General features: G+C 38.9%; 1 protein-coding gene and 1 long non-coding RNA gene across 4 annotated transcripts in view; one reads left to right on the top strand and one right to left on the bottom strand.

The window, feature by feature from the left end:
- Positions 1-27,282, bottom strand: part of NCKAP5 (NCK associated protein 5) — a 776,078-nt gene that overhangs the window by 133,966 nt on the left and 614,830 nt on the right. The gene's annotated exons all lie outside the window — the stretch shown is intronic.
- Positions 247-7,811, top strand: LOC125911912 (uncharacterized). Of its 3 annotated transcripts, none has more exons than XR_007454497.1 (4): positions 247-575; positions 1,991-2,649; positions 4,344-4,435; positions 7,652-7,811. It is a non-coding gene; the product is annotated as an uncharacterized LOC125911912 (long non-coding RNA). The 3 variants fall into 3 exon arrangements; XR_007454499.1 differs by having other exon boundaries at positions 255-575; positions 2,614-2,649; XR_007454498.1 differs by lacking the exon at positions 1,991-2,649 and having other exon boundaries at positions 258-575.

Below are 27,282 nucleotides of genomic sequence, written 5' to 3'. Positions count from 1 at the left end.
GTTTGTGTGTTACCATATATGGGAGACAAAGAAGTAAAAAAGGTATTAAAAAACTACGCCACATGGCATTCAGGGCTAAGTTTCTAGGGTATCAACCCAACTGAGCCGTACTGGCACAAATAAAGTTACTTCCTGAAAAGAAAAGCTTCCATGTCATGACTCTGTGCGAGAATCCTGCCACATGACCTTTTTAGGACACCACATTCTTTGCCACTGTGATGTCTTACCTAGGACACAATGATGAACAAACACAGTCCCCACCCCCAAAGGCACAGGTAGGAAGACAAGCCATCGGGCACCCTCACTGTCATGTGCCATGTAAATCCCAGCAGGAGGCTCCATGGAGGCTTTCCTGAGAAAAATAGCTAAATAGAGAATGTAGGAACAAGAAATGATGACTCAGGTGAAGGAGCCAAGAAAGGAGGGGGAGAAAAAAAGGCCTTCTGGGCAGAACGTATGCAAAGGTCCAGAGATGAAAGAGTGTGACATCTTTCTGCAAACAGTTGAGCAAGACCATGGAGGCAAAAAGATGAGAGAGACATCTCAGCAGTAAGGAACCTGTGGCAAGTCATACAGTGAGTAGTAAGGGCTCAGACTTGAACTCATCACTGTCTCCAAGGCACATGCTTTCCCCTTTATCCCTTTGCCAGGCCCACATTTTTTCCTAATGCTGAACTTAGCTGTGGCCTCCGTTACTCTTATCTACGTAAACAAGCAAGGCGAGGTCTATAAGAAGGGACTGGAAGGGTCCCTGGAAGGAAATGCAGACACGGTGGAGACACACAGAGCTTCTGTGCCTTTGAGGGGTGCTTCTTGGTTGCAGGGAAGGCAGGGGGTTCAACCTATGATGCTTATTTCACCACTGCGTGCTAAAACTGTGCAGATTGCTGCTAGCACTCCAGAGGTCTCTAATCGCTAATCAAGAAGATACAGGGTGATTTCCTTGGTGAACCAAAGGGGTTCATTTTCCAGGCTGTTGGCAAGAAATCATACCTGGGCCCTACTCTCTTCTTGCAAGTACAAGGAGACATCAAAATAAAGAATTAGTGCCTAGCACTAGAAGATTAAACTCCAAGGAAGGGGAAAGGTCTTGTTGGTGTTTTGGAAACAAACAAAACAAAAAACCAAATAACAAAACAAAACAAAAAAACAAAACCGAAAAAAAAAATGGAGAATTATATATAAGATGTGTGCCTCCTTACATTATTAAAAGAAAGCTGAGAACAAGTGAAATTCAGAGTTTGGGAGATAACTGCTGGGGCCTTCACAAACTATAGGATTCACCCTCGTGGCACTTCCTGGCATGGAGGCTAGCGTTAAGGACTAGATCAGACGCCCATGAAAATGACTTTTGTGCTATGCACTCATCTGCATTTTATAGGCCAGTGTCCTTGTTCTAATAGGACAAGTTCCTGGAGTCCCATTCATTTAATATTTGTGAAGATGTATTCCGTAAACTCAATTTCTGGCTGAATGTTCAACGAGGGCCCATAGTCTCACTGCCCCTGATAGTTAATACTAAGTTGTACATTATCAGGGTTTCAGACTTATTACTTCAGTTTGCTTTATAGGCTTTGTTGCCACAGATCCACATCAGTTTCCCTGTGGCTTTATCCCCACAGCAGTTTTTTAAATCCACTGTTACTTTACCCCATGGTAAGAAATGCCTCATGGTGTTACAAACAAGCGGTTGAAAATTGTTATTTATGTGGCTCTCTAATAGCAATTTGAAATATAGGGCATAAAATTACTAACTTACAATACTGTTCAATATTAACAGTGGGAAAGGTAATATGTTAAACAGCCATTAAAGGATTAGTTGTAAAATACATTTCACTAAGCTAAATCATTTCTTGGCAAATGGCAGTTTTCGGCTATTACGTAGGATTTATCAAGTCAAGTGGATTTATTTTTATTTTTCTATTAGTTTGCTAAATATATTCTATATTTAAATTTCAATCTTGTGGATTTTTTTCCCCGGCATATTAAGAGAGGCTGTTGAAAACAGAATGTGAAATAGAAGTGATGCCAGACTTTCAAGTCAAAATCGCTCCTTGGTTTCTCCAGCAAATCCTCCAGCAAATCGACTAAAGACTCAAAAGTAACATCCAAGAGAAAAGTAAATGGATATGATTTTACAAACATTTGTATGACAGATAAGGGAGTTACGAATGCATCAGAGAATACAGTAAAAAGGCATGTTCTCCACAAGACATGAAACAGTGTTTCTACTCTTTTTCTTTCTTTCTTTCTTTCTTTCTTTCTTTCTTTCTTTCTTTCTTTTTTTTTTGCTTCAGACAACACTTTGTTCTAATCAAGCATGTTCAGTAAACGTTTATGTATTTGTGAATCAGGCACGGAGGAAGAAGGTGGAAAGAGAAATTCCTAATCTCCCAGGGTGGAAATTGTGAAGTATTAAATGGATATCCGATGCATAAATACAAATAACATAATCTCTCTATTTTCTTCTGAGACAGTCACCAGTTACAATAATCCTAAAATTATCCCATCTTCTCAAATCCCTCAAGATTTATTAATTTTCATAAACTGCTTTGATGGAAACTTTCTTAAAAGATGCAAAGTAACCTTTCTCGAGCTCTCCTTTTACTTCAGATCATGGACAGCATTTTCAACCTCAGAATACCAAAAGTGAGTTCTTACTTTTCAAAGGAATTGGTTATGGATCTATAAATAACTATTACAAAGAAATGAGCATTATGGAGCAAAGAAACTGCTCTTATACTCATTTGAGAAATGATGACAGGATACAGATTCCCAAGAAGTAATTATTATTATAAAATTAAGGGTCTGCTTTGAACACTTGCTAATCATCAGCTGGTTTTAAAGACAAAATTTTTTTCCCCAAGACTGTGAGTCGCAGATGATAAAGATTTCTCCCCAAATGTCCCTGTTAATAATTCTAAATGGCTTCAAAACATTTATTACATATAAATCTTTACTTTTTTTGTTCAGCTGTTTTATGTGGGATGGTAAATTTCTTTTCATAAATACTTTTATATTGATCAAAAACTAATGGAATAAGACACTGTCCAACTTGAGTACATAAAAATACAGTCAGCGTGTAAAATGTGAGTCACTTATTCAGAAAGCCAACGGTTGGTTCCTGGAAGATGTCACCTAGCCCAGCGAGTTACTGAGCTAGGCTAGGATGGAGTCCGGGCCCACGCACTGCGGCCATGTTCATCGCATCACCTGGACACCTCCATCAACTGGAATCCAATGAACCCCAACCCTTGATTAGCTGACTTACTTATTATTACCTTTTTAGCTGACATATTTAAGACAAAGATGATCAACAACTAGAAAACTAGCTTTTAAACATTCAGGATAAATCCTGGGTCTGAGTTTACACATTAGCTCCCTTCCCCATTTGCCACATCCATAACCAGGGAGGCAAGGCTGGCACGTGGCCAAGGTATGATCAGGCTTGGGTTCAGATCCTGGTTTTGTGTAATTTAAGGCAAGTTACTGTACCCTTTGAGCCTTAGTTTCCTTTATGGATAATAGTAACAACATCAACTCAAGGGGCCTCATTGAAGATTTGATATTCAAGAGAAGGAACTCTGGAGTTATAAGGTTGTGATAAGAATTCAATTCATCAAGGGGTTTGGACACATGAAATGCTCAACAAATGTTAGCTATCTTCATAACCAGTGACATAATTTGTGCAATGCAGGGGACCATTTGTAAAAAAAAAAAAAAAAAAGATACTAAGAATTTCACAGTGGTGACAGAACAGTATTACATCAAGCACAGGGCCCTTCTAGCCCTTGTGTGACTGTACAGATTTGCACCCAAGAAGTCCACCCTGGCTCTTATCTTCTCTGATTATTTATTATTAGACTCAGAAAGATACTCCCAGACCAGAAAAAGATCTGGTTATGTTCCCTTTGCTAAGCTTGCTGAGGTAAGAGTAGACTTGAATCTTAACATAATTTTCAAAGACAGAATAGCATGATTCCCACCCCCTCTTGCATCTACCCTCAATTAGTGTCAGTGCCAAAAGTATGCCTGATAGTATAAACCAAAAAGAAGTCCTGAGACAGCTTCCTGATATCATTTCCAGTGAAAAGCCACCATTTCGGTAGCATGTAGGTGATAATTTGCAACACGAGACCTCAAACTCCAGAAAATGCCAATAGCAGGGTATCCAGTTGAGATAGAAAAAAAAATACACAGAGCAAGGGAGAGTGGGGTCAACACTTCTTGGAAAATCAGTTTTGTCAATTCTGAGGTAGCTGCTCTATAATCAGAATGTTAGGTAGGAGTGGCTTGTTCTAAGTCCCTCCTGTTTCCACTTATTTCCTTTCCTGTTCCTACAGGAAGATTGCCCATATCCTGGAAAATGCTCCTGCCTGGACAGGAAACATGGGAGAAATCCCTTGCTGAGACATCAAGATGGCTCCAGGTGAAAGTAAGCTGAGCTGTGTCTTATATTCACATTTTCATTTCTGTGCCCACCCACCTGACTTTCCTGTCCCACTCTTTATTTTGTAATGTTTATTTTTGAAAGAGAGAGAAAGAGAGGGCACATGCATGAGTGGGGGAGGGGCAGAGAGACAAGGAGACATAGAATCTGAAAGCAGGCTCAGGGCTCTGAGCTGTTAGCACAGAGCCCAAAGCGGGGCTCGAACTTGTGAACTGGAAAATTATGACCCAAGCCGAAGTTGGACGCTGAACTGACTGAGCCACCCAAGAGCCCCATTTCTTGTCCTACTCATTAGCAACCCCTTTGTCATAACACTCCCTGATGTTCCCAATCCTGAAATTCACTTATACTTGTCCTGTTGCTACTCATGGTCTCTAACATGACAGAATCAAGGAGCAGTTCTTAGTAAAAACCCTAGGCAGACAAACAATGAAGTTATATAAAATGGAAAATAATGACTTCAGAATTCTACCCATATAACCTTTCCAGATAAATCTCTGAGAACAGACAGTTTCCTTTGCCACTGCACTATCTAGACATGGCCTCCCAAAGGACACATATAAGTCACAGCACCAAGTTTCTCCTATTCCCCTCCCTAAACTGTAGTGTGTAGCTATAATTGCTAAGTACAAAAACAGCTATTATTATATTATACCATGTGGTACCACTATCACATATCTCTCAATATGAAAATCCTTTAGCAATGTCCAATTAATCTTAGCCTGGGCCAAGACAGACTCTGTCATGTGCCAGCAAAGAACCATGTAGCCTGCTGCTGGTCAGTGGAGTAATTGTGAACCTCTTAAATTCTTTTTTCACATTTACTTCTTGAATCTGTCACCAGACCCTAGAACCCTCTGAAAGAACTAGGCAGTTTTCAGTACGATCTCATTATTGACATTTATGTTGATTGATGTTGGCTCTTACAGAATTGGAATCTGCAGATCAATTTCCTTATTAGATTCTTTCTCACTGTTGCCATAATCATTTTATCACATAGGCTGCTGCTATCAAATGCTGCTTTGTCACTATGTAATGGGACAAGCCAAACCAGTTCCTCTAGTCTGTTACAAGAAATAGAAAATTCTCCTGGTTTTAAATCTGACTTTCCTCAAATTTTAAGAAATTCCCAGATAATTATACTTGAACATCCTCTTTGTAAAAACTATGCCCCATGGAGGAACCAGTGATAATCTTAAGGTAAATGCATACAATACTACTTAGAACCATTTGTCCTTTCCTCTCTGAGACTGTCCAATGTCAAATTATGAAACAGGTGCCATGCACATGGTGACTTTTGCCAGCTAGGTAGAGCAGGTGATCATGTCAGGGTCTCTGGTAGGCTTCCCAAACCTGGCCAGGTAGTTTTGTGTAAAGGGGGAGAAACAAACCCTCCAAAGTGCTTCTAGCCCCACAAGTGGTCATCACTTGTAAGAGAGCTAAGAAAACAAAAACAAAAACAAAAACAGGGTGGCTGTCATCAAAGGATGCATCCCTACTCTAGAGAGAACAACTCAAGGGTATTAAGTAAACATTGCATGGAAAGAATAAATAATCATCCTTGTATCTACACAGGCCTGTAATTCCTAGGAAATATACAGACTCTCGGGGTTCCTTAATGTGAGAGCTCAGAGATCCATGAGTAGAATTCAGAGCCATTGTGAACTTGGAGGAAAAAACAATGCATCTTTAGTTTCACCAAACTTGAACTAAAATTTAACATTTCCTTCAGTTATGAATGTAGGCATGAAACTACAGTGGTATTAATTGGTGACTCTGTCACTACAAGAGATCACAGACATCTTCATGTCACATTGCAGTTGTAGTAATATCTCTAAATATTATATATTGGAATCATTACATAAGAACTAAGTTAGAACTTCCATTTGAGCTTGTTATCTCATGCTTTAGGAATGAAGCTCATCTTACATATTTTTCAACACCTTAGTAATGGCACCTCAGTATAATCGGTTTCCTTTTATAATCCCATGTCTTCGTGCATGTAATAGCATTGTTCTGAGAAGGGGACCAAAGGCTTCTCTGGTCTAAAAAAAAAAAAAAAAATGGGCCATGGCTAAAACATGGTTATCAGCCTCAATTACGTCACTACTCCCGAACCCTCCATCTCACGTTGTGTGTGATGGTGTGATGTGGAGACCTTCTGTTGTGGCTCTGACTTCCCACATGTGTGAGGAAGAATGGGTGGATTTCAGCCATCCTGGGTCCTGATGATTACCTCCAGCACCTGGTAATGCTGGCTCTGGTTGGGCAAGGAACGTACATTAATTTGAATCTCCACTAAAATAAATGAGCTTTCTTTTCATTGCCAAGCTGAGCTCTACAGCTATGATTGTTATGTATCGTTGCAATCTAGGCCTTAATGGCATTTTAGCCCTGTGGTGGGTTCACAGAGAAACTATTTTCAAACTTCAAAAGGCCATTAAAACATGTGCAGATGTCTGGAAAATTAATACTATTATCTAACTCTCACCCTTTGCCTGTAGGAGGCAAGGAAGAGACAAGGCTCAATAAAGATATTAGAGATCAATACATGGTCATAAAGCAAAGTGCTGTCCTTCCGGGGAGTGCGGGTGGTGACAAGTAAGGAAGCCGACAGTGCTTTTGAAGAGATTTTCTCATTAGATTTTTTTGTCAAAGTCATTCACGTAATCTATTAAAAATTTAAAGAGAGAATAGGGATGGCATGGAAGGTAGAAGAAGGGAGAAAGAGATAAAGATAATTTTCTGCTACCCTACTTCAATTTTGATGTTCAAGGTCCTGAGATCTCAAGAGTGGAGGCGTTCATTCATTCACATGACAGAACCCAGATTTGTCAAGGTTAATGTTGAACAAGTTACAGTTTCTGTTCTCAAGTGTTTTGAATTTGAGAGACTTCAGCACATTCTGTAAATTCTCAGGATACGGAGATATTCTCATAGTTTCAAGGCTTTTATAAAGTTTTTAGAACCATGGTCTCTTTTCTTCCTTTTTATCATTTTATTTCTAACAGATTTTATTCTGTAAGTGTCCCAGCTACCCCAATAAAACATGAAAACAAGACTTAATTTTTTATCACAGAATGGAAGCTTTACACTTTTATTAAAGGATTTCTTTTAGAGAGTTCTTCAATATAGAAAGAGGAAAGAGAAAGAAAAATGTTTTAGAAGACATTTTCAGCAGTTTTTTGTCTGTTTTCTCAGATGGATGGAGCTGACCATGGGAAATATACTGGAAATTCTTAAAGCATTATATGGAATCATCTCTACAGATAGCCCTTCATCAAAAAACCTGAAAACATTAACAGACTGTGGGTAGCGCATCTGTTTAAATTCAAGAATAAAGAAGACTGTGTCAGCCTCAGCCAAGATTGCACCTACCTGTAAGAAACAGAAAAACTGACTCTAAGGGGCTTAGACATAAACAAATCTTAGGCATCTGTATTCTTACAAAGCAAGAAGTTCGGAGCTAGGTGGTCAATGAGATTATGGGGGTTATTTGTTAGTACATCATAACCTAGCTTATACTCACAAAGCAAGCTCACATGAAATGACACCCAAAAGACCTGTGGCAAAGGGTCTAAAACAGGAGAATGTATTAGCAATCTCTCAACCATATTTTAATTTCACTGGGGTAATTGTGGGTAACACATCCTTCCAAATGGAAAGTTTTCCTTTTCAATTTCAAAATAAGGACTCTCAGGATTGCATTCAGCTGTCAACAACAACAACAACAACAACAACAACAACAACACAAAAAGCCTGACTTACAATGTCATAAGCTTATAGTAGCGTTTATATTTCTCACACAGCAAGATGTCTGGAGGTAGGCAGTCCAGAGCTGGTGGTGTAGTTCATTGATATCATCAAGAAGTCAAACTCTTCTCATTCCTGTCTTGTTCTGCCATCTTTTGTGTGAAGGCTCATGCTAAGATAGCTGCTATATTTCCTGGCATTGCCTCCACCTTCCAGATAGGAAGAAGGGGTAAGCATAAATGAACACTATAGCTGTGTTTCACCCCTTTTAGCAGGAAAACAAAAGCTTGCCATAAATCCCCACAGCAGATTTCCACAAAGGTCTCATAGGCCAGAAGCAGGTCAACCTGGACTCTCTTAGTACAAAGGGAAGCTGAGAAACAGCATATTTGTCTTTCTAGTATCTGGGGTAGAAGAAATAAGGAAGAAAGGTGTCCGCTGAGTGTGGTGGTCATGAATGCTACTTACTAAATATGTCCAATTCTCTTTCCTTCTCGGGACATGTCTACTTGTGTTTCTTAACGCCTCTATGGTTGAGTGGGGCCATATACTTAGTCTGACGAAAGCATTTTTAATAGTGATGTGAAACCATCCATAGCTCTCTTCTTCTCAGCCTCGTGATTGGCAATGTTTGAGATGGTGGCTACTCCATCAGTAATGTCTCCTGAGTGTCTAAGATGTGTGGCTGGCTCCCGTGCTGACCTACAAAAGTAATCTAGCATAAGAACAAATCTTTGTGTCTGAAGCCACATATATTTTGCAGTTGTTTGTTACTACAGCTTACCATAGCCCATCCTGACTGATTCAATGAGTCAACTTAAAATGTCAACCAGAAGGAACAAGTTTGAGAGGCAAGTAGTCTCAGGTAGGCCAATGTCTTAGAGATCTCTGAAGCAATACTGATTTCAGTGGGATGATATCCTGAGGCCAACTTTCTCTACTTCAAGCGCAGTTAAGTGGTCTTTAATTCATACTGTTATAGCTGTCCTTGTACTGCCCATGGGACATAGACAAATTATCCCTCTCTCCTGTGTCTCTACACAGGTGAGTAGCTAATGAAACATAGCGTGTTCAAGGTAAGCCACCAAATTTAATATGAACTTCCAGGATGACCACCCACAAAAATTTAATGTATGATAATGACGGATGGCATAGTTTATGACAAGCCTAGTTAATGATACAATTCACATGTCTGCATTGCTGAGACTCCCTTAAGAGGAAGCCAAAAAAAAAACTAGGGGTGCGGGGAGGTGACTAAGAGTTAAAGCATTAATGGCCTCTTCAGTTACATTAAGAATCTGATTTTATCTCTTAATATACTATTTCACAGCCTCAGCAAAGTCAATAGAAATTCATTCAGTAGTGACAGGGCTTTTCCACAAGGACTCCAAAGCCACCAGTATCAAGCCACTGTAACAGAGGCAAGTCATTTGGGAGAAGAAAGGGGACATTAGGAGACTTTAGTACAAAGGAGGTGGATTGCTTGACTAGCTGTTTCAAGTTTCACTGTTGCTCATGTTTCATTTTAACTACTACCCCTGGTCTTACCATGGGATGAGAGAAGTAAGCCACATGGATTTGTGCCAGCAAAATGCTTAGTTTCACAAAAGATAGCAACACCGAATCTTCCACGACATGCTTCTGTGCTAAAAGTCACTTAACATAACTTCAGGCTCATCTGGATGGAAATGCGTGGAGAGTAGGGGGAGCAACAAGGAGAGTACTCAATGGCTACAAGTGTCAATGCTGATTCGGTCCCTTCTAGACAGTCACGTTCCAGTTCCCACTTGCAAAGGTCAAAGGTTAGTTTGAAAACAGCAATGGAAGAACAGAAGGTCATTGTCATGTAATGTTACACTTCCATGGGAGCTTTCAAGTGCTCCTTTAAAAGAAGGTATGTGAGGGGCGCCTGGGTGACTCAGTAGGTTAAACCTCTGACTTTGGCTCAGGTCATGATCTTGTGATTCATCGGTTTGAGCCCCACATCAGACTCTGAGCTGTCATGGGTTCGAGCCCCGAGTCAGGCTCTGTGCTGACAGCTCAGAGCCTGGAGCCTGCTTCAGATTCTGTGTCTCACCCTGTCTCTGCCCCTCCCCTGCTCACATTCTCTCTTGGTCTCTCAAAAATAAATAAACCTTAAAAGAAGGTGTGTGATAAACTCTTCCTTTTCTAAACTCCAAGTACACCTTCCCTGCATGTGTACCTGCCTCATTTTGTGTGTGTGTGTGTGTGTGTGTGTGTGTGTGATCTTCAAGTGTGAATTTTTAAAGCAAACATAAATATTGTAACTTTAGGGGCATTAATAATAACGGTTATAGCTATAGTTCCTTCTAAATATTTCAATGGATTCCCACTCTTCCATAAAAAAACATAAACCCTTTAAATCTTTGAATCATTTAATTTTATGTATTCTTTTGGTATTTCATTTGGGAGTTATGGGGTGTGAAATATGCACCATGATGAGAAAACAATTAACCAGCACACCTGTTGTTTATGCATATCGTATTGAAGAAGGGCCAGCTGGAGCTATTATTTTAATCCACAGTATGGTGTCAACCAGGGGGCTATCAGAGGTGACCTGATGACACTGAATTATACTTTCATTTGTATTACATGCCTTGCACTTGGCCCTGATGCTGGAATGATACTTCTCAAGTTAAAATTGTGTCTTTAACTCATAATTAGTGAGATTTTCAGATTTAGTAGAAAAATTAAAGTTCAGATTTACTACAGAAGTAGTGATAGAATTGTTTGTTTTTTAATTTTTTTTAACCTTTATTTATTATTGAGACAGAGAGAGACAGAGCATGAACGGGGGAGGGTCAGAGAGAGAGGGAGACACAGAATCCGAAACACGCTCCAGGCTCTGAGCTGTCAGCCCAGATCCCGATGCGGGGCTCAAACTCACGGACTGCGAGATCATGACCTGAGCAGAAGTCGGACCCGTAACCGACTGAGCCACCCAGGTGCCCCGTAAGTGATAGAATTGTATTAATAACAGAGAAATTGCCATTTATTATATTACTATAAAACAGGGAATTCACAGGTAAAAAGGTAGGGAAAAACTGGCCATTCTAGATTTGTTCCTAATACAAGGGAAATATTCTGTTTGCTACCTTTCATTAACAGACTGTTGATAGTAGATGGAAGCAATGCATATTTTAAAAAATCTTAACCTCTGCTTTAAAATTTGATTTGGGGCACATGAAACCAATAATTATATCTCTGGCATGCTAAATGTAGATATGTGGGGGTGGAGGGTTATTTTGTTTAAGACAATGGTTTTCAATCTATCAAACCTAGTGCCCCTTGTAAACAAATATTTTTTAATTCCCCATTTGCTGCATGCCAGTGATTTTCACAGTTATTATAACTTACTATACAGTAAAGAATTAACATTGCAGGCCTGACTGCTATTTCTTAAAAGGCTTGCTTATAACATAGGCCCTGGGCTGGAATCTGAATTACAGAAGGTTCCTACTGTGCTTACTGATCACGGTAGCTTACTGTGCCTAAATTGTTTATACAAATAATGTGGCTCATGCAGAATACCTGCTTTCCTTCTGGGAGTCTAGAATTTGGGTGTGTGCTAGGCAGAGGGTGCCTACCTGACCTGCCCTATTAAAAACCCTGGGAACTGATGCTGTATGAGCTTTTCTGGTCAACAGTATTTCATATGTGCTGTCACAATCCACTGGGGGAAGCAGATGCATCCTGTGTGACTCAAACAGGAGAGTTCCCTTGAAAGCTTGCGCAGGTCTCCCCAGACTTCACTCTATGCCCCTCTGCTGACGGCTGAGTTTGCTTTGTATCCTGTCACTACAATAAACCTTAGCTGTGAGCACAACTAAATACTGAGTCCTGTGAGCCCTCTTAGCAGATCGTTAAACTTAGGGGTGGTATTGGGGACCCCTGAAACACACACACATACCAACTTCAAAAAAATACATATAATATATAAACTTATAGGAAAGGAAATATATGTGTAATTTGTAATAGAACAATACGCTTGTCAATATGCAAATGCTCAGGCATTACTCTCCTACAGGGTGTAATGAAGTGGTCAGATGCCTGCACCGTGGAATGACCACAGCTGTGACACCATAAACACAGACTCTTACAGGTTTCTTGTGTCGGAGACTCAAATATAATGAAGACCGCTACAAACAATGGCGTGCTTTCCTCAAATGGGGAGCAATTCTTGGTGAAACTATAAACAAAACAAAGCTCAATTCTTCCCTTAAAAAATTCTGACCAAATTCAGCTTACATTAAAACCATCCCAAAAATACTTTGAGTTTCTGCGTAAAACAGTGTGAGATGCTCTGCTCAGATAATCATGAGCCCACAGTAAGATCAGGTGGGATGGATGAGGCAGCAAGGTGCACGGGGCTAGGTGTGGCATCTTTGCCTCCAGTCTCTGAAACGCTTCCTAAATACGCTCCAACCAACGATATGCGCCAAACAACTCCTTCACAAGGTGCACCGCTGCTCTGTTCAGAACTACTGGTCTTGGAGAACACATAATGACTCTGTGGGGCCCAGAAGTGGGGCTTATGGGGAATCTGATATCAGGCGGATGGAGATGCTAAGACTTAATAATAACATCAAGGAATAAAATAGAGAGTGGGTTTCCCTAGTAGCTGAGAGCAGACTTCAGTTCAAATTAGTCTAACAAACCCTTTGTAGGCACGTACAATGTGGTGGGAAAGGACAAGGCAAAAGCAGAGGCCAGGAGAGAGAAAGTGCTTATATTTAGGGGCAAAGAGTCATTCCAATTATCCCCAGAGGTGATGATACAGAAGGGGCTGCTTTTCATACTTGAGCCGAAGAGCACAAAGAGAGGGCGGCAAATATGAAGTGTGTCTGTCATTCAGCTGGGGACAGAGTGTGGGGGTATAGTCATAAAAATAGTTACAAATGCAACAACTAAAACTGTCACCAGCTAGACCCCAGACCTGACTTTTAATGTCCACCTGCTTGTACTCATTAACCTTTATCTTACATTCTTCCCTAAGCTCTTCTTTCTGGTTTGCCTCTTAACTCAGGCAAATGAGACCCTAAACCACCCCTCGGGTGATGGTGACCATCCTGACAAGGCATCCCACTGGCCGAGGCCACCCAGACTGCTTGAGCTAACCCAGTGACCCAGGCCTGCGCAGATGGATTGTGGAGTGAGTCCTGGGATGACTGGCAGTTAGTTTTACCTCTTTTAATACTACAATCTCCACCCAAGGAGGCACCTCAGCCTCATTTGCATAACATACAACGTGTGTATAGGCATGTTTCCTTAAGGCACACGTGTGACCTTACGGCCGCCTCTAATCCAGTGACAAGACTTCCTGATGTAAATATTCATCCTAATCCATGCACCCTCTCTGGGGAGTCAAAGCTTTGGAAGTGATTCCTCACATGATTTCCTTTCTTTGTGCAAAAACACACTTGGAGTTTCTGACTCACCAAGGAGCAAAGTCACACTGGTTGGGTTACAAAATGAATGCACAGCTACTGTGTGTCAGGCCAGGTCCTTATGTGTTATTTCAATCCTCACAACTTCCCTGGGAGGTGGCTATGTTTATTAGTTCCATTTTACAGATGGAGAAAATAGAGGTGGGGAAAGATAAAACAACTTGCTCGAAGGAAAAACCTGGACGATCTGGCTCCAGAGTGCGTGCCCTTAAGTTCTATGCCATGAAGAATGCATGGGAAGCTGTTATAATCACACACAAAATTTCACAGGATTTTCTGAGTCTGTTGATTCATGATCTTAAATAAAGTCTGTTTACTGATTCTTGTTTTTGAATAAAGGCCTCTAAAAATAGATGGTTTAAATGTATTTCAGTTGAGTTTCTGAGATGTGATGCAGCTGCCACATAGCTTTTACAAAGCCCAAGGCTGACCCTGTACCTGTTTTTAGTTCACAGCGGGGCCACTACTATATAATTAAGACATTGGTTAAGACATTGGCTTTGAAGTCAGACTCAAGTTCACATCCAAGCTGAAGCATCTACCAGCTGTGTGATCTTATCTGTTATCTGCAAGAAAGGAATATGTTTCCTCATAGTATTTTATGGTAATGAACGGATACCCTCCAGGGAAAGCACCTGATGGCGCACTGAGGCGTGCTCAGTGAACAGTCGTTCTTATCATGACTCCCCTCACGGTGCACAGTCATGTACTTGGTTCAGTCCCAGAAGGGAATTGCCTCTCAGGCCACCCCTCTGGCAGCCTGGTGAGTGTGCTGGCTCAGCACAGAACAAGATGGAGAAGTAGGTGTTTCCTGTCGGCATTCTCCTGTCCAAAGTTCCCTGGGAGTCTTAATGCCCAACACACACAGCGCCCTTCTACAGCCCTGCTCTGAGGCCTGTGCAGGCCCAGTCTGGGCTGTGCTCCATATGACAGGTCTGTCTTCATGATGGCATAGTGCCATCTCAGCTGTCAGCTAAGAGACTTCGTGTCTTATGAAGAAACTGGGGATGGAAGGCTGAAGTGACCATAAAAAAGCACTTACAAATATTTATTTGTATTTACTAAAATGATAGCAAGTCATCTCGCCAAACGATGAAAGTATTAGCTATGCTTTACTTATGTCAGAGTAATAATGGGTACAATGCAATTAGTTTCCAGTTAACATACACAGTATAGCCTTTGTAGGGAAATAAAGTTTGGATTCTAGGCTTGCTAACTGAATGCCTTTGGGCAAGTTTGAAGTTCATTTCATTATCTACAAGGTGAGGGCAAGAATGCCTACCTTATAAAGTATGGGGCAAAAATAAACGAGAGAATTTATAAAAAGTATCATACTTACCCCACAGGAAATTCTCAGTAAGTGGGAGCTGTTACTATTATCTACAACAGGGACTTGCGAACCTATGGGCTAAATCCCTGTTTTTGTAAATATATTTTTAAAGGAACACAGCCACGTTCATTCATTTATACATTATCTATGGATGCTTTGGTCTACAATGGCAGAGTGAGTAGTTCAGACAGATACCTTACAGCCTTCAAAAACTCAGATTGTTACTATCTGAGCCTTTACAGAAAAAAAAAAAATGTTTTCTGATTCCGGATCTAGAGTAGGAGTTTTTCAAGCCGTAGCATGCATCAGAATCACCTGTAGGGCTGGATGAAACCCACACTGCTAGGAGTTCCCAGCTTTCTGGTTTAGATCTGTGGTGACCTGAGAATTTGCATTTCTGACTTGCTGCCAGATGATGCTAATGTTGCTGGGACAGGAACCTCACAGGGAGAACAAACCATCTACAGAAACTTTACCCACCTCTCCTTTCTTCAATTTCAATAGTATACATACATATCATAGGGTTGCTCTGTTGCTGTTGATACAGACATAAGAGGTATTTATATTCTCTATTCTGGCGTTCCAGCCAGATTTTCAGATTGCATGACTAGTGAGGACGACTTTTCATCCCTTGGTCCCTACTACAGTCCAAAGACATGACAGATAAGACTCAAGGTTTCTGCTCCTCTTCCGCTGGCTAGAGTCTGTTCCTTTCTTCTAACTGAAGCAGAAGCAGAAGCAGAAGCAGAAGCAAGGTTTGAGTTTACTTCCTTTCAGCTTCCTTTAACCCTCCACCAAGGTTTTACTGAAGTATCCATTCTCATGTTACCCTTTTGAGCTCCTTTCCAAGTTTCAAAAATTATATTCGGTGACATGCACAGAAATAAAAAAAATACCAGAAAGTTCTTGTAAGTGGGACTCCAGTTTTTATTGTTGTCATTGCTGTTCAATGTTCTGTTTGGTTGCTTTTTGAAGGAAGTGGGGAGATGATTGGCTCATTGGCACTTCTGATTATTACGCTAAGTGCTAAGGACAGATAATCCCTTGCTGTTTTCCCCCTTGCTGAGTTACCAGGAACTCAGGAGAGTAAACAGTATTTTAATCCAAGGAACAAAGGACCAAGGTGCAATGTGGGCTCTGGTGGTTGACAACAAAAAAAGATATTTTGGGGACATGAGTCATCCCCAAATCACACCACAGAGATAATAGCACAGTTGACCTTACTCTACCCATCTACTGAGTACTTGGATATCCTTAATATTGCTTCCAGCAGAAGTGAAAATAGTACAAAGCAACTCTCCTCTCATTGGGGCGGATAAAGGTACATATTTATCATCTGCTCAGTGACATCCGGAAGCTGGTCAGTGTTTAGAAGAACAAAATAGAGTAATTATCAAAAGAATATCAAGTGGATCAATGGCACTTAGTGGCCTTTTAATTTAAAACAATTATATATGAATATATATTTATTATAAATATAAAAATGTTTATCATAAGAAATACATATCCTTATAATAAAACTTCAAATAACATAGAAGCATATGAGTAAAAGTGCAAGTCTTTTTAACAATTTCCCCCTCTTCTCCACCCCCGATCAGTTCTTTTTCCCAGAAGTAACCGTGGTTTATATTTGGTGTGCATCCTTCCAGAATTTACAAACACAGGCTGCATTAATTATGCTTTTTTGTTTGTTTGTTTGATGTAGTTTTGATGCTTTCACATGGCGGAGGCTTGCCGACCCTAGAGAGGTGATTTCTCCTAGGTTTGGCCATTTCCTAACCGTAATAAATACTCATGGAAGGGTTGTCTTTCATATGCAAACTAACCAATCCAAAACCCCTACTCCTCAACTATCTCCTTTATTGGACTCTTCTACTCTATTACACTGTCACACTGTACCCCTGCCCTAATCACCTCAGGTTAAACTTCAGACACCTAAGGGCACCCCTACACCCCAGAGCCTGCTGAAATTATTCAAACTAGTCAGTCCTAAATCTGTTTACTCTGCCTCACCGGTTCCTTCCAGCATAAACCACAGTAAAGGTCCTTGCCCACGTTTTCCCTGAACTCCTTCGTCATGATCAACCCTGGTGCTTCCCTGGGCAGCCCCTGCACAGCAATGGCATATATCATTCTCTTGGAACTGGAACAAAGGATCTTTTCAATGGTGATGGTCTCCTCATGCGCTGGCCTCAGCATACCTGACTAATAATAAAACTTGCATCTTAAAAACACATACTAACACACATTTATATATATATATATATATATATATATATATATATATATATATATATGTAAGCTGATGACAGTACTATGAATATTGTTCTCCAACTTTTCATTTTCTTTTCTTTATGAAATAGACTATTTTGAAATTATTTTTGTGTTCAGTAGATATAGGTAAATCTTACTCATTTTTCTCACTTCACAGGGTTCTAGCACATGGAAGAACCAACCATCCTACTTTGGTTGTTTCTAAGTCATTGTTCTGAACAAGGCTGCAATAAACACCACAATAAATCTATACATGAATGTGTGCAAGAATTTCTTCAGCAGAGAAACCAAGATTAAGCATTTCTGAGACTGAGAACATATATACTTACATTTTTTTTAAAGTTTATTTATTTTGAGAAAGAAAGAGTGTGTGGAAAGGGCAGAGAGAGAGGGAGAGAGAGAGAATCACAAGCAGGTTCCACACTGTCAGCACACAGCCGGATGCAAGACTTAAACTCACAAACTGTGAGGTCATGACCTGAGCTGAAATCAAGAATCAGACACTTAACTGTCTGAGTCACCCAGGCTCCCATACATTTTTGCAATAAGGAACCAAATAGCCTTACACACAGACACACAGACACACAGACACACACACACACACACACACACACACACACAGGTACCAATTCATACTCAACTATATTTGCTTTTCATGCGCCAAATACTGGATGTCAGTTTTTAAAATTTTTGTCAGTTTCTAGTTCTTATCAAAGTACATAAAATAGCCTAACAGGATCTGATTTAATTTTCATCAATCTGGGGAGTTAATATTGCTATTCTTGAGTATTCTCATCCATGGACACTGCATTCTTCCATAATATATATTTCTTACTATCCAATACAATTTTATAGTTTGCCTCACCTATGTCATAGAGCTCTTAAATGGGCTTATTTCTTATTTGTGTTTATTGTGTTAATATTAATGCATTTCCTGTGATAATTTTCTAATTAGTCCATATGTAGAAATGGTGTAGAAGTTTTTCTACTTTTATATTACACATTAAAGAATTTTCTCTCTGTAAAGTTTTTCTAGGAATACCTTGGATTCCATGGATAATGTTTTTCAGAAATAATAACAACTTGGGGTGCCTGGGTGGCTCAGTCAGTTAAATGTCCCACTTTGGCTCAGGTCAGGACTCACAGTTCATGGTTCGAGCCTTGTGTCAGGCTCTGCACTGACCACTCAGAGCCTGGAGGCTGCTTCAGATTCTGTGTCTCCCTCTCTCTCTGCCCCTCTCCCACTCCCACTCTGTCTGTCTCTCTCTCTCTCAAAAATAAATGAACATTAAAAAAAATTGAAAAAAGAAATAACAACTATGTGTCTTTCTTTCCAATACATATGCCACATATATCTTCAGTTTTCTTATTGACCAGTAAAAATTAAATAGCAGTACATAAAAATTTATTTATATTTTTTATGATTTGAATTTAAATGTTTCAACTTTCAATATTGAAAATAATACTTGCTCTTGGATTCTAATAGACAATTATTATCAAGTCTCTTTTAGCTTTTTTTTTCTCTTTAAATAATGAAATATAATTTCTGGCAACCATTGAGATGATCATATGAATTTTTTTATTTTTATTATTTAAAAAAAATTAATGTTTATTTATTTTTGAGAGAGAGAGACAGAGAGACAGAATGTGAGCAGGGGAGGGGCAGAGAGAGAGGGAGGCACAGAATCTAAAACAGGCTCCAGGCTCTGAGCTGTCAGCAAAGAGCCCAATGCGAGGCTTAAACATACAGACTATGAGATCATGACCTGAGCCGAAGTTGGACGCTTAACCAACTGAGCCACACAGGTGCCCATCTTTATTTTTTTAATTAGAGGATTACATTAATGAAATTACTAAAGGTAGAGTTTCTTTGTACTACTGGAATTAGCTTTGCTTGGTTATAATTTGTTGTAACTTTTAATACATCACTGGATTTTTCAAACAACGTGTTGATCTTTATAAAGACTGCATTGCCGGGGTAAATGAGGAAAGTTCCTTCATGCATCAAAATCATAAGACTTTCTTTAACACTGAGTATGGCCAAAATACCCTTTCCTCCCATTTCTTACCTTTTCCCAAAATTGCTTAGTGATCTACAGAAGAGGGTAGGTCTTTTACTTACAAGTGTTTAGATTTGAAAGAAAAAAAATGGTACATTTGAGAAGAGGTCATATATGTATTTGAAAAACAAGGGACCCACAGAATTTGATATGAACAACAGGGAAAATGACATACAAGCTTTTACATACTTCAATTGAATGTGATTGTTTGATAGAGAAAAACATCCAACTGTCTTGTTTGGTTTTGCTCCTAGTTCATTTCATAACTTTCGGAACATGTGACATAAAGTTCTATTGATTAAGGGGGAAGAGGGCTGGTTAACTCTTCATTCCCCTCCCCCATGGATGTAGAAATGCACATATTTTACCTATGTATCCATGAAGCTATAAATATGCCTTTCTAAGAATGTAACTGCCATTATTGTAAGAGCCACTTGAGGAACGTGAGCATGGGGAGAAGTAGAGAAAGAACCTTGCTGGTAATAACAGCAATCTAGAACTGAAAGCCAGATAAAGACTGTTATACGTCCTGCTTCTTAACACAGTTCAAACTTCGCTGTGGACTTCAGTCCACCAAACATAGATGAGAGAAGGATGCATTCCTTTTACCTCCCAGACCACAGAGCTGAGAACACTGGGGGAGTCCTCGAAGTGGTCCTTGTGGTTGGCAGTGAAATCATGCCCACCTTGTTTTGTGCCAGTTTTGTTGTTCGCAGGAACAGCTTCATAGGGAACAACTGACTTGGAATAAAAGGCAAGTCTCCGTAGGATGTTATGGATCAACATTTAAGATTATTGTGTTTTTTTTTTCCATATGTGTTTCATGAGTAGAGGCTTAGACTCCGTGTTCATGTGGGCTCTTGTTGCCCAATGTCACTATCTGAGTCAGCCTACCCTTCTAGAATGGGAGAGAAAACTTCCCAGCTGAAATGGTTTAAGTAACGATAAAAATCATCTGTGTCAAAAAGATCAGGTAGTACACTCTTGTGAAGGTGTTGCTGCTTTGTTGAGGGAAGGATCTTTGCTGTTCCAGCTTCTTTCTGGGTCATTGGGCGGCGAAGGTTTCCTACCTTCTCTTGAGATGATTTTCTTCTTTTATCTTCTATAGAACATTATGCATTCAGTTTTACTGGTATAAAGCTCTCCTTATCTGTAGTTCACACCATTTTCTAATTCCTAATGTCACTTATTTGCATTTTTACTCTTTTTTTCCTACAACAGGCTTGTTCAAATTTCTCTTTGTTGGGGATGTCTGTTGATTTTTTTCACTTCCCTGTCTTTCCTGGATTGATTAATTTTTCTTTGTTCCAATTTTCACTGAAATAGTTATTATACTCATCATAGCCCTATTCTCATTGTTTTCCTTTTAATCTTTAACTGCCAGTTAATTTCATGTCAATTAATTTTATTTTATCCACATAAAATACATAAAAGTTTAAAATTCCAATATTACTAAATGGTTTATAATTAAAACAAAAAATTAAAAGTCTCTTATCCCACCCTTCTTTACCTCTTGGGCCTATAATCTACTACTGGTTTCCCTGGTATTTGGCTTCAGCTTTTGGAATAATCATCATAGTTATGGCTAATAAAGTGCTTACTGCATATCAGATACTATTCTAAAAATATACACACAGCAAAGGAAACCATCAAAAAAATGAAAAGCCAACCTACTGAAAGGGAGATCATATTTGCAAACCATATATCTGATAAGGGGTCAATATCCAAAATACATAGAGAACCCATACATCACCAGCAAAGAAATAATCTGATTAAAAAACTGGCAGAGAATCCGAACAGACATTTTTTCCAAATATGTACAGCTGGCCAACAGGTACATGAAAAGTGCTCAACATCACTAATCATCGGGGAAAAGCAAAAGAAAACCATAAAGAAAAGTCACCTCACGCCTGCTAGCATGGCTAGTATCAAAAAGACAAGAATTAACAGGTGCTGGTGAGAATATAAAGAAAAGGTAATGCTTGTGCTCCATTGGAGGAAGAGTAAATAAATGCAGCCACTATGGAAAACAGTATGGAGGTTCCTCAAAAAAATTTTTTTTTTTAAATTGAACTACCATGTGATCCAGGAGTTCCACTTTAGAGTATATATGTTCAAAGGAAACGCAATCATTGTTTTTAATAGACCTCTATACTTCCACATTCACTCCAACATTATTCACAAGAGCCAAGACCTAGAAACAATGTTCAAAAGTGTCCATTGATGGATGAATGGATAAAGAAAATACACACACACACACACACACACACACACACACAATAGAGAATTATTCAACCATAAAAGAGAAGGAAATCCTGCCATTTGCAACAACTTGATAGACCTTGAGGACATTATCCTAAATGAAATTAAACAGAGAAAGACAAATAGTGAATGATACCACTCATGTGTGGAAGCTAAAAAACAAAACAAACAAAAAACCAAAAAAAAAAAAAACAAAACACCCAAAACGCCCAAAAAGCAAAAAGCTACAAACTCATAGAAACAAAAAATAGATTGGCAATTGTCAAAAGTGAGGGGTGGATGGTGGGAGAAATGGGTAGAGATCAGAAAGTACAAACTTCCAGTTATAAGAAATAATTTTTCTAAAAGTAATAAAAATATACATATGTCATTTAATTCTCATTATCTTTTATTACTGGTGGGAAAATCACAGTTCTGAATCATTAAGGAACTCTCTTAAGGTCACATAGCAAGGAAGTTGCAGAACTAGGATTCAAATTAAGGCAGTATCTGTTAAAAAGAGGTACTGCCTCTCAAAAATGCTTTGCTAACATGTGTTACAGTTATTTCTTGATTTATCAACTTTAGACATCATCTACTGACTTTGCATTATAGTAAATAAAGACTAACATCTCCTGTTACACACCCTCTCCTCCTGCCCCTTCTTATCCTTCCAACACAGTAATCTGCAATTGCTATTTATTTTTTAAATATTTATTATTTTGAGAGACACAGTGGGAGGGACTGAGAGAGAGGGAGAGAGAGAATTCCAAGCAGGCTCCATGCTGTCAGCACAGAGCCTGATGTGGGGCTTGAACCCACAAACTGAGAGATCATGACCTGAGCTGAAATCAAGAGTCAGATGCTCAACCGACTGAGCCACCCAGGTGCCCCTGCAATTGCTATTTAAATCCATAACAATTATATTATCAGGGCCATTGATTGCACAGTTAACCAAACTGCACTATTTGTAATAGGCTATTTCATAATACTATTTCAAAATAGTGACGCTTTTAAGAAACAATCCCTTATTTTCTTAGAAGTAGCTTTAAAAAAATCCTGTTTTGTTCTGAAAACCTGTATTTTATAAATCTCCAAATGACCCTCAATATTTTCCATATGCTCAGATATAAAGTTTCCTTTTTCTTAAAGTTCCTGATTTTTTTGTTTTTGTTTTTGTTTTTTTTCCCTAGAGCCCCTTCCCAGAGCCCTGGGGTGAACTGGTTTCAGAGCCTGCTGCACAACATTTCATTTTATTTGTGGGTCTACCCTTCACCATCATTTTCAGTCTTCTCTGTTGATTTTCTGTGTCAAATCCTCCATTAGGAGAATATCACGTTTTCCCACTTACTACTCTATGGTAGCTCTAAGAAACAGGACACCTGCTAGTTTTAGTCTGAGTCCCCGTAAGCTGGAAAGTATCTTTAGTCTACCCTCATGCTTGATTAATGTTTGGTTGGTTATAGCAGGTTGAACACATCATTTCACTGTCAGCCCAACAGTGATGCTACTGAGAAATCTGATGCCATTCTGTTTGTAGTTCCTATTTTGTGACCTATAATTGCCCTCTTAACCCCTTGATGACTCTTGCCTTTAAGGAGCTTCTTTTTTCCCCAAGTGTTCTAAAATTTCATGATACATTTCACGTTGGTGTTTCTTCAATCCCTGCGTTAGGTACTCATTGGACTTTTCAGTTTTAATGCTTGTGCTTTTTCCTGCTTGGAAATTACCTTATTCATTTCATAATTGCCTTCTATTTTCTGTCGTCTCTTTCTGCTATTCCTATTCCTTACTCCTGCATTGTTCCTTTAATTTCCTTATTTTGGGGATTCTAATATTTCATCTCTTTTCTCAACTTTCTGGAAGATTACCTATATTTAACACTACAACCTTTCCATTGAATCTTTTATTTTGGTTACCACAGTTTAATATCGAAGAATTCTTAAATTTCTCTCATCTCTTTTCAGGGTAGTAATTTCTTTACCGATGGATTTAGTATTTTCTCTCATATTTCTGTTACGTCTGGGTCTCTCTTTCCCATTTGTTTTGGTGTCTTTTATTTTTGAATTTATCCTGAAATGGCTGGTCATTCTTGATTGCCCATAAACATAGGAGAAAGTATTTCTAACAGCTGATTAGAAGCCTCTGCTCATGGGCGGGGCTTGTCTGTGGCTGGGCTCAATGAGGATGATGAACTGACCTTCCCACTGGGGAGAGCCCCAAATGTCAGGAATTGGAAGCTGTTCATCATTTCTGAAATGAATCCTCCAAGCCCTTTCCCGGCCTGGAAGCAGGGTGTTATATATCTGCATGTTGATGTTCTGGCAGCTGGACAGAAGAAGGGCAGGTATGGATGGGACTCTATAGTGCAGCATGCAGACTTTCACTTAACTCCTTTGCAGCCCTAGTATCCTTAGCACAGAATGCTCCCTGCTCAGTTTCTTCACAGGATCAACCCTTTACTGCTCTGTGCATGGGTGTGAGTGGTGATGAGTGAAGTGAATCTGGAGGTCTAGCCACAGACACAACCCTCCTCTCTCTAGCGCCTGAGGGTCTACCAAAGGTACCCTGAAAGAGTTCTGCAGGGAGAGTTACTTGCCCAGTGACAATACTTAGGCTGCAACTTCTTCCACTTCATTAATTCTGCTGCTATTACTTGACTTGCTTTACTTTTCTAACGGCTTATAGAGGTCTTTGATCTACTTTTGTTTCCCCTTCTGTACTGTTTTAGTGTCATGGGCTAATTTCTTATTTCTACAGCAAAAGAGACCTGGGAGTAGAAATCCTGGCTGAAAAAGAAGTATGTATTTTTAATTTTAAATATTTTTATTTTTATTAGAGAGAGAGAGAACACAAATAGGGGAGAGGGGCTGAGGGAGAGAGTGAGAGAATCTTATGCAGGCTATGCTATCAGTGTGGAGCCCAATGCAGGGCTCGATCTCACAACCCTGGGATCATGACCTGAGCCAAAATCAAGAGTCGGATGCTTAACCCAATGAGCCACCCAGGTGCCCCTAATTTTAATACACACTGATGGCTGGCTTTGCAAAACTGTAACATATCATAAACACGACAGTACCCTCTCCATGATATTCATTACAGTAAATTAGTATTATTTCTCTCCTAATTATTGCTATAATTGGATTAAAATATATCTAATTTCTGCCTAAATGTTAATTACCGTGAATTCTAGTAAATTTCAGTATCTTTTGAAACGTTTGTTGACCATGTGGGTTTGCACTTCTATAAACTACTCTCTCATATATTTGCTCCATTATCTAGTGTATCGTATGTTCCATTTGTCAATTTGTAAGAGCTTTTTGTATATTACAGATATTTGTCTTATGTGTCACAAATATTTTTTCCTCTGAATCCATCTGTCTACTAACTGTGTTAGTGGTATTTTTTTAAGTACACAAAGTTTTTATTATTTATAGAATCAAATATATTCACTTTTGTAGCTTCGGGGTCTTCATTTGATTACACATGTGGGATCCTGTATTAGTTTGTAATATCTATCATTTCCATTACATTGACATCTGTACTCTATCTAGAGTTTGTTTATAGGGAATATGATAACCAAGTAGACCTATTTTCTCTATACCTATTTTTTTACAGATAGTTGGCTAGTAGTATAACCACCATCTTTCAAATAATCCACTCATTTTCTGCAGAATTAAAATTCTGATTTTATTGCATGTTATATTTTCAAATATATTGAGATCTATTTCTGAATCTTGTATTCCATTCCCCTGGTCTGTTTGTCTATCCCTATGCCAAGACCATATTGATTATTTTTAATGTTTATTTATTTATTTTGAGAGAGAGTTAGTGGGGGAGGGGCAGAGAGCAGGGCAGACTGAATCCTAAGCAGGTTCTGCACTGCCAGCACACAGACCAACCTGGGGCTCAAACTCACAAACCAGGAGATCATGACCTGAGCCAAAATCAAGAGCCAGATTCTTAACTGACTGGCTGGGCCACTCAGGCACCCCAAGACCATGTTGATTTTAAATAGAGTACATTTACTGTATGTTCTTATCTAAGGACACAGGTCCCCCTGACATTTCTTCTTTTTTCACACTTTTCTTAATTTTTTTTTTCTTCCTAAGCATCTATTCTTCCAAAACCATGTTAAAATAGTTTAATCTAATTCTAATATTTTGGTGTGTGACTTCTATCATGGGGTCCACTACCTTTCTTTTTTTTTTTTTTTCCTCAGTGTATTTCTTTTAAAATGTCTTCCAAAATGCCTTACAGTTTGAGCCCTGACTACAAGAGGAGTTGACTTTCTGTTTCCATTCCTAGGTGTTTATTACAAGAATAGGCAGAAGCTACTAATTTTTGTTTTATTTTGCCTTCAAATGAACAAGGTTACCATTTTTACTACTTTACAAGAAATTAGAGATGATTTCCAAGTATGTATTTTAAAATGAGTAAAAGAAATAGTTGTTAAGTTCTCCTTTTCCAAAATTTATACCTGCCATTTCATTTTTGTGTCTTACCGCATTTACTGGAAACTCCAATACAATGTAGGCCAATAATGGTGATATCAAGCACTATTGTTTATTTTCAGATTTTAATTGACATTATTTGTTTGCCAAAGAATTGCTACATATTTTCTATTACATGTAATTTGTTTCCATCTTCTCCATCTTTCTTAGAAATTTTAGTGGGAATGGGTACTGAGCTTTTCAAGTATACTTCCAGTATCTTTTATCTTGGTCCTATGGCTTTTCTATTTTAATTTGTTCAAGTTGTTATAATGCATTATATTGACATACTTCCTGATATCGAAGCACCCGGGCATTTCGGGAACTACCTCATTTGGTCATAGTGTATTGTTAAAGATATTTCTTGATTCTGATTGCCAATATTTTCTTTAGAGTATGTGCATCTAAATTCATGAAGGCTGTTTATCTACAGTTTTCATATATGTACTATCTTTCCCTGGTTTTGTGTTATAGTTATGATGGTTTCATCTTTCATATAATCTGAAATGATTCAGATACTATTGGTATTACATGCTTGTTTAAAGGTCAGGCAAGGCTCAGCTATAAGCCTATCCGTTCCTGGGAACTTTGTGAATGGTTAGTCTTTAATCACCTTTCCAGGGTCTTCTGCTGTACACTTCATTTTTTGTTTTTTTTGGTCTATATTTTTTTAGGCAATAGTGACTTCAAATGTGTTGCTATAGACTGGATGTGTATTTATTATAAACTTTTATATTTTTTTCTCTCTTGTATCTTCTGTGACTATGTTTTTTCTCATTCTAATATAGTTCAGTTCTCCTCTTTTCTTTTATTTCTTTTTGGTTAAATGAGAAGATTAACATTTTATTGGTAATTTAAAAATATCTTTTGGAAATATACATATTAACACACATATAAATTTTCTATTTATTAATTTCAGCTTTTACTATTAGGTAATTTCCACTTTCTATTTTCCTTTGGTTTATCTTGTCCTTTTCATAATTTCTTAAAATGAAGGGTACCTGGGTGGCTCAGTTAAGTGTCTGACTTTGGCTCAGGTCATGATCTCATGGTTCATGAGTTTACGCCCTGCTTTGGGCTCTCTGCTGACAGCTCAGAGCCTTCAGCCTGCTTCAGATTCTGTTTCTCCCTCTCTCTCTCTGCCCCTCCCCTGCACGCACTCTTTCTTTCTTTCTTTCTTTCTTTCTTTCTTTCTTTCTTTCTTTCTTTCTTT

The sequence above is a fragment of the Panthera uncia genome, assembly GCF_023721935.1.
Source record: "Panthera uncia isolate 11264 chromosome C1 unlocalized genomic scaffold, Puncia_PCG_1.0 HiC_scaffold_3, whole genome shotgun sequence".
Taxonomy (NCBI): Eukaryota; Metazoa; Chordata; class Mammalia; order Carnivora; family Felidae; genus Panthera; species Panthera uncia.
This window is presented reverse-complemented; position numbering and strand designations above follow the sequence as displayed.